A 16,821-nucleotide genomic window follows, 5' to 3' on the forward strand; every position below is an offset into this window, starting at 1 on the left:
TCAATCTCTATCATTGTCCCGCTCTGCTTGTCCCCTAACCCCTGCCTCTCCCTTTCTCTATCTCTCTTTCTCTATCTCTGCCTCTTTCTCTCTCGTTGTCTCTCTCTTTTGGCTGGCGGTTGTTTGCAGGGGTCTGAGTGCTGCTTCACAAAAATTTGTACCCCGTGCCGCCTCAGCGATTCTCCAGCCAGAAGTTGCAGTGGCAGAAAGAAAGTGAAGGAAAAGTAATGTGGAGGGGGGGTAGAGAGAGAGCGAGAGCCAAGAAAGTGAAAATGCATATTAATGAATGAGCGAGTGAGGGTCGAGGGGAGAAAAGAGATGGGTGGAGGAGGAGATGAAGGTGGTGCAGGGAGGGAGAGAGGGAGCGTGCAGCTTAGCGAAAGCTGCTCTCATCTGTTGAATGGAGGCAGTGATGGAAGGTGATACTCTAATAGGATACAGGACGGACAGATAAAGAGATCAGCTCTCTCTCCCTGGGTGCCATCGAATCACCCACGCAGGGCTGGTCAAATAAAACCCCGGCTTTTATTCGGAGGCCCTCCAATCAGCAGGGGCTGACCTGCTTGTGCTTTACTGTGGATGCAAACAGAGAATCAGCTCTATGGAGGGGGAAAAAAAATACAGTTATTCAAACAAAACCCCAAAGTGATGCATCATCACTGAATGAAAACGAAACAATTACCTTGTACTTTTAGTCTCCAGGGATTGATTTTCAAACGTACAGCAGCCTCTAGGGTTTGCATCTTTTGGGTTCTTGAAAGCAGATATCTGTGTTTTTATATTAAATATACAAATATCCCTCAGTTTTTGCAGCTATGTTTACATTCAGCCGCTTTGATGCTAAGACATTGTAAGGAATCGTTGTTTTCCAAAGACATTTCAGACAGTTCTTGTCAGCGAGGAAAATGAAATCCCTAAATAGAATAAGATTCTCAGACCTCTCAGACTTCTCAGACTTGGTTTTGCCATCCAAGTGGACACTAGAACACACAGTTTTATTATTTTTATCAGATGCACCAACTAATGTTTTAATGCCAAAGCATCTCCCTCTGAGTCAAACAGACTGTAAAAATAAAACAGACAGATGGGGCCCTTTGGTTTTTTTCTACGTTGTCTTCACATTGACTCGTCCCTCCCGGAGAGCACCGCACCCAGGCTAATCTGATCTGAGCACAAGTGGACAACTGAGACAAGCCACCATTAACACCTAAGATTATCATGTTTCTCTTTTGCTTTTCTTAAATACACCTCCAGTGACTAGAGATCAAATGTGTCATTGACCTTAGACTTGTAAAAATTCTGTCTTTGCTTTCTTGTCTGATTTTGATTCCTTTTTGTACCCTACTCCACCTCCTCCCATCTCTCATCCTCCTCACTTTTACATTAAATGTTGCCACTATCTTCCCAATATTCCCCACCTGTCATTCCGGAACTGTTACCCATTCACAAAGCAGTTGTGCCTAACCACTCGATCTGTTGGATTACCCGATAAAGACACCACCGACTCATCTCAAAAACAAACTTAATTTAAATTTGAATTTCACACCACAACAGTTCAGCCTTCCACAAAGTCACCAGGTGGTCCTCTGATGATGTCAGGATGCATTAGCAAACATAAAGTAGCCCGGTGTATCTCTCACCACCTTTGAAGACAGTTCAGATCACAATATGTCTTTGAGATGCGTTACACCCCGTTCACACCCTATTTAGTGCTCTCCACTTGTGATCGGATCACCTGAGAGGCATCCTGTACTACATGAACAGCCCGGTGTATTGATCTGATACTACTCAGTGCAATGAAATCTGTTAACTGTGTATCTATGGTTACTTTGTTTTAGGCTCTGTTCATTCAGATGAGATTGACTGAACAGACATAGATAGTTGCGCTGATGGATGCTGAACGAAAAGACAAGTGAGAGTGCGCCGAAAACGAACCGTCATGGGAGAAAAGGAGGACAATGTGATAGAGGAGAGAAAAAAATAGCATGATGAAAAAATGTATTCTTTGTTGAAAGCAAGAGTGAAGAGCAAGTGTTGGGAGGGAGAAACAGAGAGGGTAGGAGGAGTGCAGTGCTAAGTAATGTATCCTGCCAGTTTTCATTGTGTCTACAACTGAAACGGCTCCACAGAAGCAAGGAGGCTGTAATAGGATAAAGACTGTACTGCAGAGGGAGAGGGAGGGAAAGTAGGAGGAGGGGCTACGTGGAAACAAGAGAGAGAGAGAAAAACGCTAACGGACAAAACAGCATGAGAGGGACAGGTGGACACACAGGACAGTCAGAAATCAGTTATTGGTCGTGCAGCCAATAATGCTGTTTTAACGCTCCATGTCTTCATTGATGTCAAGTTTGCCAGTTCAGTAGCTTGCTGTACCTGCACAATGGTTAGTTATTGCTTTCATCAGTGCTTATTATGCCCTTTGTTGTGCTGCTATACGACCAATGTTTGTTATATTGGAGTAGACAGACCACTGTTGTTATTGTTTAACTGGTTATTCAGCCATGGAAGATCTGCTGAAAACTACCAAATAAGGCCACTATTAAGTTACCATTGAAAGGTTTGACTAGAAATACAAAATGCTTGAAAGGTGGTTGAGTGTTGATTTTGTGGACAAATGGGTGTACAGCTCTGTGTTTGAAATGGAAGTAGACAGTCCACTGTGTGTACAGAGGTGTGACAGAGGTGTGGGGGATAGTGGACAGATTTTAACATGGAGTGAGCAGTGGCAGAAAATGTAGTCAAACCCTAAAAGCAGCAATACCATTATAGAAAAATATTGTAAACATAAGGTTCATTCAGAATATTGCTTAAACAAAAGTATAGAGGTAGGCTACTTACAGTAAAATAAAGTATCAAATGTAAATGTAGGTTACTTATTGTAATGCTTATTGTCCCTTTAAATTATTGAACCATTAATCTTTAAAGAGCATTTTAATGTTGCAGGTAAAAGCTTATTTTGAAAGGTAACAAGTAGTTAAAGTCATCAGATAAATGTAGTGGAATAAAAGTATAAACACTCCCTTACTTGAGTAAAGTGCCAAAATTGTCAAAATAGCCCAGTGTTTCAGTAGATATACTACTGCTGTCAGCTCCAGGTTTTGGTGTTACCTGGGAGCAAGGTGTGGTTTGTTGTTATGACATTTGCAATCAGAGGCACATATTGCAAGCAACGACTCACTGAATTACACGGCAGTATTTTCTGCCACAGTGGCTGGTTTCCAGCACCTGTCTGCTCGAGCAGGCAGGCAAATGTTTACATTGGGGTTAACTGATCTTCCTCAGGGCCACTTTGGCAGTTTCTGGAACTGTCAATCTGTCAGTGCCGGATGTTGAAATAGCAACCTTTCAACCACTCAGTATCCTCTGTCAACCTGCCAGCCTCTTGCACCTCTGTCTGTAGGCTGATGTGCTGAGACCAAGCAGACATATCCTCAACTGCTGCTGTATGTGTTCTCTGAGAGTATGTGTGCATGTGTGTGTATATGTGACAAATGCTTTACATCTGCATTTTTTATATACATATTTTTAATACATATTTTTACTAGAACTTACTGCATTATTGAACAGCAATAACTACAACTTAATTTTCCATTCAGGTTTTAAACCCTTACACTCCCTGCAGTCAGCCCCTATTAAAGTAATGAATGACCCCCTTTTAAAAACAGATAAAGGAGAATGCTCAATCTTAATCCTTTTACACCTTGGTGCTGCAGTTGACACAGTTGATCATGCAAATTTAATTGAACGCCTTAGGCGCTGGGTGCGTATTTCTGACTCAGAACTGAGCTGAATCATATTCTGCTCATAGTGGTGAATCCATCTTCTTTAGCAGACAGCACTGTGGAGTTCCACAGGGCTCAATTTTAGGTCCCTTTCATTCCTACCTCTACAGGCACTTTCTTGGCAATTATTCATAATCAGATGATACTGGAATACCTGTATGAAAACCACATAATCCAAATTGTATAAACACTCTGAAAGTACCTCAGAAACCTTAAATAGTCGATGCCCCAGAATTACACCTCAGTCAATTAGCGTAATTTGGCCCTCCAACCAAAGGAAATCTTTTAAAACCATGCAACCAGAAACTAAAGAGTAATTTTTGACAGTGACTTAAACTTGAAGAAGAGGTAAAGTGGGTAATGCGTGCTTTCTACAGTTTAGAAACTGAGATTACTGTAACTCTGCCTCTGCAAAGTCTGAAATCACGGTTATGTCCCCAGCTCACAATGCAGCAAGAAGACTTTAATTGGTGCCAGATGAAGAGACCTTGTAAGGCAGATTTCAGCATCTCTCAGCTGACTACCCATTGGATATAGAACTACTTTACTGTTGAATAAGATGTTGTTGATCTTGCCTAAAAGTCAACACCTCCAGAAAATGCAGGCGCATCAGTTTTCCAGACTTGCTTATTTGACATTGCCCAGTTTTCAACTGGATGGTGTTTTACTGTATTTTATGCTTTTATTTTTATTTCCCCCTTTGAATGTTTCTTCTTTTGATCTCTTGTTTTTCTATTCTTGTTTTTATAACTTTTTTCAAGGCTGTATACTTTCACATAAGTGCTAAATACATACACTGCATTAACATTATTTTTGTGCAGCCTAGTTCTAGTGAGCCTCACTCGTTATTGCATGCAGAGGAGTGATTGTGTGTGTAGCATGTTCTGCCCCTGGGCATTGGGAGCTGGTGGACGCTGTATAAATGCACATACATGCACATGCATTCACATTTACACAGGGATTTGTGTGTGCTAACGTTTAAATTGAGGCGTTAGCCTTTTGCTCTATAATTGACCGGGATGCCAACAACTTTTGAGTGTGTATGCGCATGTGTGTGTGCACTAGAATCTCCCAGAGGCAAAACGCAAGCAGTCTGTTGTTTCCATTTCACCTGCATTTCACCTCTCTTTTTCTCTGATGCACATGTACACACACAAACACACACACACACACACACACACACACACACAAACACGCACACATATTTCTGTTTGATGCAGTGTGAGCTTATCAGGAGTTTTATGAGTTCATATAATGGCTGGTGATAATGATGAGAATAACCTTCTTAGCCTCCTCCACTCTCTTCTCCACAACAATATAGCTTTGTAATATCCACACTGCAGCAAAGCAATATCCAAAATGTGAAAGTACCGTGGCTAAACATAATGTCTGTGTCAGATGTCAACTTCACATCTCCAAATTGGAATCTTTTCAAAGACTAACATGTGGAATTTCATTTTCTACTTGACAACCTTTTACTTTCCGGATCACAGAATGTGTGCGCATACATTGATTTGAAGTTTCCTGGGGAAAATTGTTTAACTCAACATCGAGAAGGCTATGTGACTTCTGACTTTAATAAGGCGAAGGTTAGGTTAAGTAACCTTTACCCCAGTTATGGGCCCAATTATAGTTGCACAGAGTCAAGGTTAGTCAGTAGTTATCTACAGTCTTCGCTTCAAGCAAAATATAAAAGCTGTAACTTATTTTCTTCCTTTATATGTTTTTACCAGCACCGTGTGGTAATGCAAGTGCTTATATTGTTGTGAGGGTTTGATGTGAGCAGTTTGGGTAATTAATTTGCAAGTCTGTTATCTCAGTTGTTAAGTGTGTGATCCCAATTTTGCAGTTGGCCAAAAAAGAAAAAAAGTAATCACAGCAAAGAATGTGATCACGGGTGTTATAGATTTTACATAACCAATTGGCTTTAACATTTGCACTGAAAGATTGCGGCTCATTTGCTGTCTGCCACATTTAACATATCTGCCAGTAGATTACAACCAAAATCAGCAAGTAGAGGGAGGGACATTACATGGTGACAAGGGCCAGCTCTACTTTTTCTACTTTATGAGCCACAGGATGGGGATATAGCCAGGCGACGCAGGGCTGAAAAGGGAAAACATGAGTGGAGTGAGAGAAAGAAAGAGAGCGAAGTGTTTTTCCCTTTGGCCAGTTTGGTTATAAATATGTGACTCATAATGTCTTTGATTTGCAAATTAGGGAAACTGTTTTTCCCCTGCTACACTCCATCCATTTGACTCTCTCTCTCTCTCTCTCTCTCTCTCTCTCTCTCTCTCTCTCTCTCCTTTCACACTCCAAATTTCCATTCCTCAATCGTCTCTGCTGTGTTTTCCTCAGACGCGAGCGTGTGCGTGTGTATGAAGTGTGTGTATGTGCGTTATCATCACTCTGCAGTCTGCAAGGGTGTGATGAGGGGAGAAAAGCTCCTAAACCAATCGCGGTCTTATCTCTTATCTGCCCCAGCCAATCACATGCTGATCTTATCACCCACTTCAACAAAACACTTGGAGAGAGAGAGAGAGAGAGAGCGAGAGAAAGATGAATAAAAAAGAGAAATATGAGAGAGAGAAAATGAGATGAGAGAGAAAGAAACGGACATGAAACGAGGTAGAAAGGCAGAGAAGATAAAGCACAAAGAAAAAAGAGAGAGAGACAATGGAAGGAGGATGGGGGGTAAGAAAGAGGTTTTGGGAGGACAAAAATAGACCAAGTCAAATGAGAAAACTAATAAACCGTACCGAGCACCACCAGCACTGTGTGCGTGTGTGTGTATGTGTGTGTGTGCATGTGCTGCCGTTATTAGGTGATGTAAAGAGCTAATGTGGTGTTAAATAAAAGCAGCACTTGCTTCATTATTCATGGTGTCTGGGGTCACAGGCCTAAGACTGTGTGTTCACGTGTGTATGCATGTGTGTGTGTTGCCAAATTCTTGGCCCTCGCTCTCACTCTCTCTCTCCCTCCCTCTCTCTCTCTCTCTCTCTCTCTCTCATAAGGAGGATTTGAAACTTTGAAAACCAGAAAGTGGGTCAGAAACTTTGTCCTCTCCTCTTCTCTCTTCTCCTCTTCTCTCCTCTCCTCTTCTCGCCTCTCCTCTCCCCATCCCTCTCTCTCCTCTGCTTTGATGTAGCCTTTATAAAAGAAGACATTAATTGCTGATAAAGCCCTGTATTGTTGACGCAGTAATTGACTTTGTTGCATTCATCTGACTCGGTGCTCAGGGGGTGACGGGATTTGACAGAGGATGAAACTTATCTGCTCTTGCTGCATTCAGCAGTCTGTGTGGGTGTGTACTGGTGTGTGTTATGTGTGTGCGTGTGTCTAGACTGATATCAAATTAAGAGAATCACCACGTCTTTATTTATTCATTAATTTTGGTCCTGTGGGGCCCAAACCATAGTGACTATACATGAAAAAGTCAATGAAAGAGATTCCACATTAGTGTCCTTAATCACGCTACATATACATGTATGTATTACACATGATTGAACATGTAATAGTTCTAACCTTCCCACTTTACTATGAAGGACTTTGCATTGAGATACCCTCATTCCTGCTACTTAATTCACTGTGTGTGTGTGTGTGTGTGTGTGTGTGTGTGTGTGTGTGTGTGTGTGTGTGTGTGTGTGTGTATGTCTGTGTTGAACATGGTTAAAGTGTGCTATTATTGATTTGGATATCAGTGGGTATCCACAGGTTTGTATGCATCTTGTTTGCCGTTATGTGTATAACCCAGACACTTACATACATTCTATCTATCAATGAAAACAGAATATCTACTTTAAATATTACAGAAAATTGCCACTGTAACCCCTTATTGTTGAAACATGTGTACTCCATTTGAAACAATGTAAGGTTAAAGCAAATAACCAGATTCCAAATCAAACAAACGGTGTGATGCTAACTGTTTGGGTGTGGTTGACTGCAAATGAAATGTATGCAGTAAATTAATAAACCAAAGTGGTGAGAGTATGAACTGCGGCATTATTACCATGTGTGGCTGCGGCCATCATGGTAATGGGCATATCTGTTCACAAGATGACACACATATCAGTGCAAAAATAATGTAATCACTGACATACATGCTTTATGAAGGGATAATCCACAATGAGGCGGTCTATTGTCGAAAAATAATGACCAAGACGGAGATGAGATTATTATTTTTCGATAATGGGCCACCTAGGACTGACTTATCCTGCGTGTTACATGGCTTACATCGTGGTCTACCTACCAACGTGACGTTAGTAAAAGCAAAGAAACTGCAATAAACTTGCTAACCCACAACACACACAGCAGCAAAGGCTTTGTTTGGTGAGGCACATTCATTTGGAACAAACTGATACTGTGATGAGGTCGAGTTTGACTACAGAATGCTTCATGTGACCAGTCAGAATCAAATATTCAACATCGCCATGCAATGTTACATTTATTATACGTTACTAAAATACACTTTACAGCGTTCTTGATTTTTGCGTACGTGTGTAGTTTATCGCATGCAACTGCCTGTGTATCAGAATGAAACTACTATATCAGTTTTATAATGTTAGCAGATAGCACAGAGATAAAGATTTAAGAAGTGGAGATGATTTTGCTCAACAGCTTCAGGGATGTTAATGTTTAAAACTTGTAATAAAACATGCATCAACGGCTTTGAGCAGCAGTTAACCCACCTAAAATAATTGGCTGACATTTATTGTTCCATCACAATTTTCTGTTTTTTGCCCAGTTAAATCTTGAAAAGCAGTATTGGTTGAGCCATGCCGTGTATACGTGTGTGTGTGACCCAGTTGAGTTTTCCTCCTCTGTCGAGAGAGTGCTGATCCACAGATGTTTCTCAGAGCTCACAACAGAAGCCAGAATATAATTGTCCTTCCTTCTCATGCGAGACACCACGGCAAGCCTGCGTAAGGACCACTTTGATCGCTGAAGATGCTCCTCAGCCTCAAACCAGCTTCATGAATCATGAATCGAGTTTCTTTTCAAAGTGAAAGTGAACCCGCGCACATTTCCACATTATTTATTGGAAGACAAAGTGGCCTTCTTCAGGTCATGGTCCCGAAGTGTGTCGGTTCACTTTGTTTCAACTACTGAAGTTTATTTCTCCCTGCACCTACCCTGATGTGCGTGGACCAGCTCAAAAAATGTTTCTTTTCTGCCACATTTGGATGTTAACTATGTGACTGTTCTCCAAATGTTCCTCACAACCAGATTTTTAAACCTAAACTTACCTGGAGAAGGTTAACTGGTCACTGAGCAGTTAGCAATTAAATTCCCCACTCAAGGAACCATTTCTCATTCATATTCCCCATCGATTCCCACCTGCTCCTAATCAACTTTAAGTCACTTTTCTGTTATCTGGCATAATACCTTTCAAATACGTTGACAGTCTCTCTGCTGGAGAGCACTGAACGTATCGAGTATGGAGCTCCCTGCATCACCGCTCCAGCAAGGCCGGGAAAAAAAAGCACACATACTGTATATGCTCCTGTTGAAATTGGTGCATTCTCAGTCTAGTCACAGAGATGTGACAGGGAGGAATTTATTCATGCTCACAAATCCTGACTGAACTATAGCCAAGATCATAGGAATGTGCTGTCAATTTCATTTTTAGGTGATTTTTTTTTTTTTTTTTTTTTTTTGGCCTTTCTGTGGATTCCATCAGTCTTTGTAAGGTTATGGAGGGAATGTCTAGTGCTTCAAAGGGCAGTGTAAGGATGATTTTCCCTTTGTTATCTGTCACAGTTCCGGTATTATAGAAAAGATAGTAACTTGGCATAACTTTTTTCTTGCATGTATAATATGTGCTGTATAGTTTGGTTAAAGCACTTTTCGTTATCTGTTATTCTTCCTTTCCTAACTGCTTTCCTTTCCTTTCCTTTCCTAATATATTCAATCCTTTGCTCCTTTCTTTACCTCTTCTCTCCTTGCTGTCTTTCTCACTTCTCTTCTGTCTCCATATCTCTTGTGCCCAGAAATGTAAGTGACCCATCTGTGGTGGCAAAAGGGACATTAGGCATTAGGGAGTTCCCCTCCGGCCATGTGTGGGATATGGTATGTGTGTGTGCGTGCGTGTGTGTGTGTGTGTGTGTGTTGTTAACAGATATCGCCTGATGGACTCCTCCCAGGGGTGCTGTCCGTCTGCTTGGCCAATGAAATGCAGCCAATTACTCTGCAGGCCTCGCTGGCAGCCAATCAAATGGAAATGGGAAAGCTTAGAGATGACGATGGGGTTTGGGACATAGCGCTTATATTGCACTTTGTTAATATAAAGGAAGCTGTGTGCGTGCATGTATGTGTGAGTGTGTCTGTGTGTGTGCGTGCATGGGTGTGTGTGTTTTTAGTAAACTACTCTCTCTCTCTCTTTCTCTCTCTCTCTCTCTCTCTCTCTCTCTCTCTCTCTCCCTGGTTCCTTGTTGTTGTAATATTAATGTTGAGTGTGTGAGGCTGGATGTGAGCAGATTAGAATAGAGCACAGCAGAGTGCTGCAGTGAGTGCTGTAGGGAGAGATGCCCGTTTTTATGTAACCTTCCCCCAACACACACACACACACACACACACTCACACACACACACACAGTCTCACTCTTTCTCTCCCTTTGCAAGCTGAGGCCTGTTTTTTTTTTTCTCTCTGTCTATAATATCCCCTCTTTTTTACTCTTCCTCTCCCTCACTCTCATTCCCTTAACATTTCCACAGCTCTTCCTCCTTTTGTTCTCGTCCTTCTTCTTCCAGTCCATCCCCTCTTCTTCATCTCCCTCCCTTCCTCTTGCTTTTTCCCCACTTTCGCTCTCTGACATCAATCTTTGCCATCTCGTCACCTATCTCCTGGTCTCTTGCTCCTGCTTCACCCTGTTTTGTTCTCTCTCTCTCTCTCTCTCTCTCTCTCTCTCTCTCTCTCTCTCTCTGGGTCTTTTAGTGGCAGTCTGTCAGTGGCAGCGGTGATGAATCACTGATACTGCGAGTGTAGTTAGTGATGACCATAACAGCTGACTGATGCATCTCTGTGGGGGGAAATTATCACCACATTATACTGTATTGATTTGCCCCTACATACCTCTGTGTCAGAGTACAAGCAGGGGTTGATATGATGGGAGACGACGTCTCTCCTTGTAATTTAATACCTCTGACCTGTAAGCTAGGTATTTAGGACAAAAAAAAAATCACTATTCACCTGGCTATCTTCCCCATGTTGAATATGGAAAAAAAATGTCTTTTAGACTACTTCAGCTACCTTTTAAAGCGGGGTGTTCCAAGGAAAAAAAAAATAATTAAGTGGTTGTACGTATTACGGAAGTAATAATAGTAATTTTGGTAGCTGATTAATCATTATGATAATTTATCAAGTAAAAATACCAAATATTTGCTGGATATGGCTTCACAAAAGGTATGAATTTCTTTCTTATCATATTGCAAAATGGAAACAAACAACCTCTGCAAACTTGAGTCGAAACTTAGGCTACTTACAAAGCACCCACCACTTGGGGGATGGTGGGTGCTTTGTAAGAAAACAGGATGAAAATGTTGATGGAAATACATAAATCCTTTATTTAAAATCAACCAATACATTTTGGCAATTTCCTCTGGGTTAGAGAACAATAAAGCTATTGAGCTTAAACTGTGTTGGGCAAAGTTAGCATCCTATTACCAATCAGCCAATCAGAATATACAGTAGGTCCCTCCATTCATACCTGAACACCACCACTGACCTGTGGCTGCTCTATTAACCAATCAACAACAGTTGCACAAACTAAGATGTGCCAGTGGCAGAAAGCATTTGATGGATGGTGACGTGCAGCAGCTGGCCACGGTCAGTGTCAACCCAGCTGAGTGTAAAATTTTCATGATATGGCGTTATGGCATGGGGAAATTTCACATAAAAATAGATCATGATCAGAGAGGTGTTCAGTTACATAGGTCCCAACTTCATTTTGGTGCTAAATATACACAGGTTTTTTTTTTATTTTTTTTTTTTTATATCATTTCCTGGTACTTCCTTCTTCTGCTTAAGCACCTAAAGTCTTTGTTGTCAGGCCAGTGTGAAGGCAAAGCGTATAAATGATCCGCTGATCCACCATAGGAAAGCATGTCAGTGTTTGTATGCGTCGCCTAGGCATGAAAGTACTGCAGCAGTAACGTGATGCAATGTAAAGTGAGTCAACATAAGGAAGTAGGTGGGTCAGTTCAGGGGTCAAACATGCAGACTTTCCCGTGTGCGACTTGAGTGCGAATCCAAGTTGAAGCCAAAGAGTTTGTTTTTACATGTTTGCCAACAGTAGCTTGCCAGCTAACATCTCCTAACCTAAAACTAAAGCTCCAGCTGTTGTTCCTGTAAATGTTAGCTAAACATGATTTCACACCAGTTTCCCCATGCTTCCTCTCATCACCATCACCTCCTCTTCTCTTCTTGGTTGTTTTATGACTGTGTAGATGCAGGTGTAGGTGCTGTGCTCCTGTGTAAATCTGGCCTTTGAGGTGTTTGATTTTCTTGTTTTTCCCAGGCCGTGGGTGTTCTTCCATTCAGCCTGAGTTTGAAGTTTATATTATCTTGTTTGTGTCTTTGGAATGAACTCAGCGTGATACACAGCCCTCTGGCGCAGACACACACATACACACATGCCTATACACTTCTAAGACTCCCAAATCCCATTTAGTTTGGGCAGAGGGTGTGTGTGTGTGCATGTGAGGAAGCATCTAAGTGTGGCCACAAGCTTGTATTCATGCATGCGTACTAGTGTGCATGTATTTCTGAATTTATGCTGTCATGCTCATGTGTGTTTGCGAGGTTAACGGATATGTGCACATGTGTCGTTTTTCCTTAAGCTATAAAATTAGACTATTTTATCTCCTTTCCCTCGACTCTCATCTCGGTTCGCTCGAAGCCCTTTAAACTCTTAAAACCTTTTTAAGTCACCACACAGTCAGAGCCTCAATACAGGATTACTTTATTCAATACTTCTCAAAGAAAACATGTTTCCACAAGTAATCCTGACAAAGGCGTCTCTTGTCGAAATATTACTTATGTATTCAATAAGGTGCCGCCGCATTGAGGATTGCAGTGTGCAGCGATTCCTAATTTAAAGTCCTATTTCGCCGTGATTAGTGCCTCACCGATCCAGCGGGATTGTGTCTCTCTTTTGTGTGCGATCAAAAGCCTGAAAAAGTTTGAGAAGGGAGGGATGGGCGCTCGGAGAGAGGAGGAATGAGGAGAGGAGAATGGAGGAAAAGATACGCAGGGAGACAAGGCAAGAAGGAAGGAAGGGAGGGAGAAAGGCATAACTGAGTTAAGGAGGGGAAAAGGATGGATGAAGAAAATAAGGAAAGGGAGTTAGTGAGGGAAATGATGGAGGGCTGGAGCGAGGGAGGAAGGACGGAGGGCAGGTCTGAATTTCGGGAGGCGGGAAGACAAACACAGTGAGATGGCAATAATGATGATGATAATGAGCGCCAATGACGACAATGTTGACAGTGATGATGATGACTCTAATGACCGTGGAGACTGATAATAATAACAACTTCTGTATATGTGACAGTGGTGAAAAGAACAATGTGTCAAAGACTAATGAAAGCATGTCAGTGTGCTGAGGTAAATAACAAGCAGGGTCAGCGAGAATCAGATTATATGTGGCAGGATTACAGTAATCAAATTACAAAGTGGGGGTTAATGCAGAGTCACGGTCAACACATGGGCTAATTCAAGAGCCACTAACACACATTGTTGTGATGGATTGGACCCTTAGAAAATCAAATTAAAGTCCTTTTTTTCTTTTAGAATTTTTAGTTGTTGCTACTTTTTTCAATGAAGATGTTATTTTATTTTTATTTGTTGGAACAAATATAACAAATTTCATAGCCTAAAGAAGCCATTTATAATACTTTTTATATATTTTTACATTTCAATTTTTTTTCTTTTGTACTGTAAAAAAGGCCTTTCTAATTTTTTTACTTTGCTTTTTTTCCAATTTTTTTTTTTTTTTCCTGTCAAATGTTTTTAGTAAACAGTACTCAACCCCCCACCCTCTCCCTCTCTCTCTCTCTCTCTCTCTCTCTGTGAAGTGGACCCACATGCCTGAGGTCCACTGAGAATAAACTTGCAGCCTTTCACTGTTGGACTGTGACCCAGTGGTTGAGAACCACTGAGTTAATGTGAGGAGAAATTAAAATGCTAAATTCAGATTCTTGTTGGCTGCTTGTCGAATGAGATGGGGATCTAATCTAAAATACAGTGTGATGAGCCACAGCTAAAAATAATAATGGTAAATTATGGCTGTGGATGAGAATAAAAATTATATTATTAAAATTACAGCCTGCAAACCGGAATAAAATCTCCTTTAAATCTGCATATTCAGATGAATCTCAAGGTAAGGTAGCCCAAAATGTATAAGCAACTGTGACTGTGTATCCTGGTGCATTATGTTAATAATTATAATTTTAAGCATTTAATCAGTGTTTGTTCGTTTTTTTTTTCTTTTTCATTCTTTCTTTCTTTTTTTTTTTTCTAAGTTAACCTCCCCACAGTTATAACAAAGTACCCATGCCTACATGTAAGGTTAGCTCCTGGAGGAGTGCAAGGGGAATATTGGTCTTATTAGAGAGTGGGTGGGAGAGGGCAAGATGGATAGAGGGAGCAGAGAAAAGACAGAGCCCCTGGACAGAGTTAACGAAAGGAAAGAGAGACACAGAGAGGAAGATATTGGACTTATTAGAGGAGAGAGTGAGTAGGAGAAGAGGGCAAACGGAGAGGGAGAGGGAGAGAGATGATGTTATGTTGTCAGTGTTTCCCCGTGGGGGCTCGAATGCTTGTTAAAAAGTCCTAACAGAGAAACCACTGCAATAACACATACACACACACACACACACACACACACAAACACATGCATGTATGCACATGCACACTCATGCATGCATGTGCACACAACCATAGCTTTTGTCTAGTCAACACAAAATTGGTCTTTCTCCCTCTTTGTGTGCTCGCAAATGTGTCAGTTTTTCGCTCACACCAAAAAATATACTTCTACTACGTCAAACGCAGCCTTGTTTAATAATGCGTGTTTGGGCATGTGTGTGTGTCTTTGTGTGTGGGTGGGTATTTGGGTGTGTGTGTAGCATCATTAGTTGCTGTTGTTAGATGAAGGCCATCGTTTCCAGATAATTATTATCCAACTCAACAAAGGAGATCTGCTCCTCTCTGCTCGCATCAAGTCATTTATTAATACCCCGCCTCCACAACACACGCACACACACATACACACATTTTAACAACACAGACATATTCAGGGCGCCATCACAGGATGTGCTGTATTGTTACAAAAGAGAGTAATCTAGTTAAGACAGAATGGTTAGTTTCTCATAAGACTCTGACAAACTCATTTACAGTGAGACAATGTAAACCCATGTAATGTGCTGTAAGTAAAAGACACTAGTAAAGCAATGTTGTTAGTATAATGATATTTCTCTCTAGTCATTATGAGACTGAGGCAGAGAGAGAGGGGGACTCGGTGTTGTGTGTGAGGCTGTGCAGTCACGCATGTGTGGGCAAGCCTCAAGGATGTGTCAGCTTTAGTTTTGTGTTTATACACACCACTCCTATACTTTTCTAATGGAATTTTTTACTTTTGTATGCCTGCTTGCATGTTTTCTCTGTGTCCGTGATCTCATCGCTGGCACTGTGTATACTTGAGTATCTGTGTATGCAAATTTATAGTTAATTAATGCACATACACACACATGGATACACATGTAGACTCACTGTCAGGTGAAAACTTTTATAGCATTGTGTTGTTGCTACGTTTAGCTCAGCAATGTCTTTGTGCAATGTAAATTTGACTTGATCCAGATTTTGAAGGTGTTTTATGAGCCCAAGAAGTCTGAATATTTTATCTACACACCTCAAAATATGAAAAACATTTGTAGTTACAAGGTTTTCATGTGACAGCGAAAAGCTAAACACATAAATACATCTTTTCACTGTTCCAGTGAAAACCAGGTAAATCCATTTTTGGTGATTTTCATGTTTGAGGATTTTCATGCTCCTCTATGGGTTTAGAAAGTGTTACAACCCTTGGGGATACAAAAGTATTTCAAAACTAATTATGCAAGCTGAAAAGTGCACAGCTGTCAAGCTAAAAATGAGTGTTTTTTGTAGTTTCTGAAACGTTGACATCCAGAAGATGCATGGTTTTCACCAGACAATAGAGATCTGCACATGCCTCTGTGCATATAACTTTTTGTGGCTCTATGTATGTGTGTGTGTGTGTGTGTGTGGGCGCACGCGAGCATGTATTCACTTGACTGTCAATTGATCTTTAAGTGCTGTGGTTTACCCTCTGCCTGCAGTCAGCACTATTACTTTCCAAAGAAAGTAATAGGGACCTCATGGCAGGTACACACACACACACACACACACACACACACACACACACACACACACACACACACACACACACACCTCAGGTAAGGTGAGGCAGCCATTTTTAGCTGTTCCTATTTCGAGCCTCTCCTCATTGTCACAGGAGCCATGTTGGATCTTTGGTTTCACTCTGGTTCAGTCGGCTCAACTTCTTACCTTAAAGCTGAACTCATTAAAAACTGTAAAATTAGCTGTGTGGAAAAAGTCTGTAGCACCTTTAGTATGAGATACAGAATGATGGACAGTGTTGAGTAAGACTGTAGTTATTTTAAGATTTTTGTGTTTGTTAACAAGTTCAGATTCTAATATAACTCATATATTATAAATAAAAATGAAGTTGGACCAATTTTGGGTTTGGTTGCATGGCTGAGGAGCAGTAGTGGTTTTATAGGTGGAATAAGTGAGGTGGGAGGCAAGGCATTACCAATGGGTTAGGGAAAATGAGGATGGAACATAAACATGTAGATGTTGAACAGTTTTTTTGTTTTTTTTTTCTTTTTCTTGTGCTATACATGCTACATATATGTTTAGTGCAATATGATGATTTTGTATCACATTAAAGCGAGATTGATTTGTAAATATATTAATTCCACCATCCTATGATAAAGTTCATGCT

General features: G+C 41.0%; 1 protein-coding gene across 2 annotated transcripts in view; it reads left to right on the forward strand.

Moving 5' to 3' along the window:
* The window catches only part of grin2aa (glutamate receptor, ionotropic, N-methyl D-aspartate 2A, a), a 174,680-nt gene that overhangs the window by 75,039 nt on the left and 82,820 nt on the right, over nucleotides 1-16,821 (forward strand). The gene's annotated exons all lie outside the window — the stretch shown is intronic.

This window comes from Myripristis murdjan, chromosome 8 (genome assembly GCF_902150065.1).
Source record: "Myripristis murdjan chromosome 8, fMyrMur1.1, whole genome shotgun sequence".
In the NCBI taxonomy this organism is placed as follows: domain Eukaryota; kingdom Metazoa; phylum Chordata; class Actinopteri; order Holocentriformes; family Holocentridae; genus Myripristis; species Myripristis murdjan.